A 4,420-nucleotide genomic window follows, 5' to 3' on the forward strand; every position below is an offset into this window, starting at 1 on the left:
TCGCGACGTTGCCACATTGAGCGAAGCTATATATAGAATTCTGTAAGAAGAATATACGCAGTTGGTTACTGTCTGCTGTGACTTCGTGGTAGAGAAACTGTAAGCTGGCTCTCACTGTTATATAATACTGTTATTATTAATAATACTGCTTACTAATAATACTGCTTATATAATAACGTGTTTTACTTAACGTCCCGACGTTATCATTTAATCTCACATATACTTAAAAAATATATTACTATAATCTGGTTAGGAGACTTACAATTATTTTTAAGTATGAATATTAAAATAATACAGATATAAAACAACTTTTTAAAATATGCTGACTTGCCTATCAAGTCTTTGTCCGTGCAAGCAAACGTGTGCGGCCATGTGACGCAGAACGCAAGGCTATACCCCCACATAGTCGCACGGCACATTCCGATCGCAGCTTGGGCATAAGTAACGGGCCGCGTAGTGCGCATGTTACTAACATCGCCGCCATCTTGTGCAACTGCTTTCACTTGGCGACTGTGCTCGATGTTAGGCGCAACTTGCTTTTCCAAGTTATCTGCGAATACTTGGTGACTCAGTTAACCTGTGCTTGCTTTGACAAAGCAACATTGGAAAACGTGACTATAGTGCAGTTAGTGATTTCAAAGTAAAGAGAGTAATTCTCACCCACAGTGTTTTCAATGATTCATCTTTATATACTCACATGCAGGTATGATGTCGATTTCTGTTACTTTGATATGAGGTTAACACGTCGATATATTAAACAATTTTTTATGTATATTTTGTGATTGAAACCCGTTTCTTCTTGCTCTAAATATGACTCTAAAAATGTATGGAAACCAAGAGTACTGCAATAAACTTTGTTTCTATTATTGAAATTTAATACATTATTAATTTCTATTTACAACATATACTTGCACATTAGAAATGCTTTTTATGTACATCTGGTCTATGTGTATCATATATCTTTAATTTGTGTATCTCCTGCACAGATCTTCTGTCACCTGTATAGTTCGTGTACAATATTTCTATGCAATTGTCATAAGAATAAATCATTAAAGTTATTATTAAAGTCTAGCATTTCTATAAAATTTATTTATGTCTATACATATGTTAACATGTGTGTGCTTGACAAATTAAAAAAATGTGCTTTTATTTAATATGTTATAGGATCAATAAGAGTACGCTGTGCATAAGAACATGGCACGAGTTAAGCTATATGAAAGAGCTGTAAACGCTGTTCATATCATGACCCATACAGGTGAAGTAAGTACTTTAGCATATATACACAATATTTTTACAGTTATATTCCTTAGCATATGTTACAAAAAAGTGTAGTGTCCATATTTTATACTTAGCGTCTTAATTAGTAGCGTCTTAATAAATTTACTGGTGAGTCTTATATGAGAACGCGTAGAGTTTGAGTGAATATATTATATGTTTCACATTAATAATTTAATTATCTCAATAATCAAAATATATACTTAAACATTTTATGAATTAAGTGTATATAATCTACTTTATATTAAAAAAAATTAGTTTTCAATTATCTCAAGTTATCTCAAGTTACGTCAATTGCAAAAATAATTTATAAAACAGCCAATTAATAATGATTCATACTGAAGCAGTGTTACTTATTAGGTTTCCTATCTAGCATGTTTCTGAATGTGAAAAGAATGATGATACTTTTGTACACACATACACACACACACACACACACACAAATGTATACATATATATGTGTGTGTGTGTATATGTATATGTATACATTGTGTGCGAAAGTGGGCAAATGACGCTAGTAGCGCAGCTGTATAGGTCGGTATAATAGAAAGCAGCTTGAAGTTGATCGTAGGTTTCTACTTTATCCGAAGTTGCATTAATACGGGTTTTATTCAGCTGAGGAGCATCGTTTTTCTCTCCACTTTCCATTGCTTGTATCCTTACAACTTGTACACATTAGATCAGTGCAACTAAGCGCACCAAATTAAAAGTATAATAAATTTCAATATTATCCGCGTTATGGCTAGAAATCTGCCAGGATTTTTATTTTGACTTATTATTAAGAGCAATAATAATTTAATACTGTGAAAATTATACGTCGTCCTATAATACAATTAGATATATCTCGAAATAAATCTCGAAATTTCTTATAAAAAAATCAATAAATCTGTATGATATATATATATGTATAATGTATATATATATGAATGAGGGAAGGACTTTGCTTCTTTTCTTGGATGTCTACTCCGGGAAAATTCCAACCCAACCAAACCAAACAAAAAACCAACCCAACCTAATCTAACCTAGCCTAGCCTTAACTAAAGTTAAACTAATTTCATTTACATTGCGTCAATTTTTATTATACATCTCGTGATAACACGTCAACATTATTTAGTTATGAGAAATGTTTAAAGTGTGCTTTAGGATAAAAGTTGGAATTTCGATGGTGAACACTGCAATCTGATTTAAGTTATAATTTTTTTCGAAATGGGAATAACAGGACAAATATCTTGGCACGTGTTATATTCATTTCGACTCGATTTTTAACTTACTTGGGGTCCTTGTACTCAGGTTGATATGTTCTACTTTCATACGTGGTTTTGTATGTCTTGTATCAGATATAACTTTGTATCTTATATAACTTTTTTTTTGTTTTGGTAATATATTACTTATGTGTCATATTTCTGTCATATAACTGTAATGTCGCTTGAGCAGGAAATTACAACTAAAGTGTACGTTGTATGTAACGTACATGTTATATTGTATATTATATTTCGTTATATTACGGCAATATAACAATTATATTATTGTGTTTGTTGGATAGAGTTTCTTAAAAATATAAAATTTTGGTAAATATTGATAAAACGGACTATCCTCCAAATGTCAAACTTGATATATGTTATTAAAATCATCGCTCTAAATAATGTCGAAAAAATGTCAGCCGACACTCATTGTTTATTAAAAAATTTATTAACAAAAGAAGTTTAATAAATAGAACATACTGTCCTATATTGTGCTGTCATGTATATAGTTTTGCATATATATATAAATTAAAGAATATAATCGGCCAAATGTATGTAGAAATAACATAAGTATATGCACGGGTGTTCCGTTCCTCTCCTTGCATTTCCATCGACATATATCGATATAGTACTGGATGGAGCATTCGGCAAGACTTCTTTGATCTTTCGTGTTGAGAGATCTAGAAAGAAAAAAAAACTAGAAAGCCTAGAAAGAAAGAAAAAAAGCTAGATGTATGGGCACCATGGACGTAAGAATACATGGACGGAGCGCAAAGTGCGATTATAGATGAGGGACTATGAAGCCTAAGGGGCAAGAGGGTTATATCGTCGCGGCCATGTTGGTACAGGAGTTTTGTATCTATTTTCACTGTATCAAAATAGCGACCGTTGCCATCTTGGTACATTAACTCCATTACAATACATACAATTATTCCCCTTATCTATTGGGCTTCACTCCCGCGACAATATGTTCCGTCCATGTATTCTTATGTTCATTATGGTGAACACGGATCTCTCTGTTTATTGGTTGAATTTTGTCTAAGGAGAAAGGGGATAGTATCATATCTTTAAAAGTTGGGAATATACGTTACTACATATGATTACATGTTGTATGTGTAATATATATATATATATATATATATATATATATATATATATATATATTACAAATTTATATACTTTATAAATATTTTCATATTTCACCTTCCCCTTTTTTCTTATATACTATATTCTTACTATTATAAAAAAAATTAATTCAAATAATAGAATTGTAAGTATCTCGTGGCTCCGTTGCTCCATAAGCCGCTCCTATCCACACATCGTCTTGTCTCTTTCTACGTCTGTCAATATGTCGGCACAATGTTCCGTCCAGTACTATATGTCGATGTGCACTCCCTTCCTAAAGTAAACTAACCTATACATCTTTATATACAATAATCCAACCTACATCTAAAACCTGGTACAAAGAAATATTATGCTAGTTTAGGGTAGGCGAAACCCACCCTCGCGCATATACATGTACTATTTATACATGGACATGAGTTTCTCATATTACACATTATTGTGATATAACAAAAAAGCAATAGATGTATGAAATTAGAATTTTATTCAGTACTTAATGGATCTATTATAGCGTATAGCATATGAAAATGTGTGGTGAATATTTATATAGCACGTGTATATACAGGGTGACCCATTTTAACTTAGGCAGCCAAATAACTCGAAAAATAAGCACACTACGAAAAAATGTTTAGAATCAAGATTTCGTCATTTCGAGGGGGACGTACAGTGACGTTAAAATTAGCCCCCCCACCCCTCCCCCTGGGCGGTGAGGGGGGGCAAGTTTGAAATCTTAAATGGGAACCCCTATTTTTATTGCATATTCGGAATCTTTGGCTAAAAAC

The 4,420-nt window shown here is 32.4% G+C and overlaps 1 long non-coding RNA gene across 1 annotated transcript; it reads left to right on the forward strand.

Annotated features, from left to right (window-relative positions):
* The first annotated feature begins 401 nt into the window (after positions 1 to 401).
* On the forward strand, positions 402 to 1,396 carry LOC116841411. The gene is made up of 2 exons (XR_004377557.1): positions 402 to 703; positions 1,165 to 1,396. It is a non-coding gene; the product is annotated as an uncharacterized LOC116841411 (long non-coding RNA).
* The last annotated feature ends 3,024 nt before the right edge of the window (positions 1,397 to 4,420 follow it).

This window comes from Odontomachus brunneus, unplaced genomic scaffold (assembly GCF_010583005.1).
Source record: "Odontomachus brunneus isolate Ranch 3 - 2012 unplaced genomic scaffold, Obru_v1 Obru_scaffold_015, whole genome shotgun sequence".
NCBI classification, from domain to species: domain Eukaryota; kingdom Metazoa; phylum Arthropoda; class Insecta; order Hymenoptera; family Formicidae; genus Odontomachus; species Odontomachus brunneus.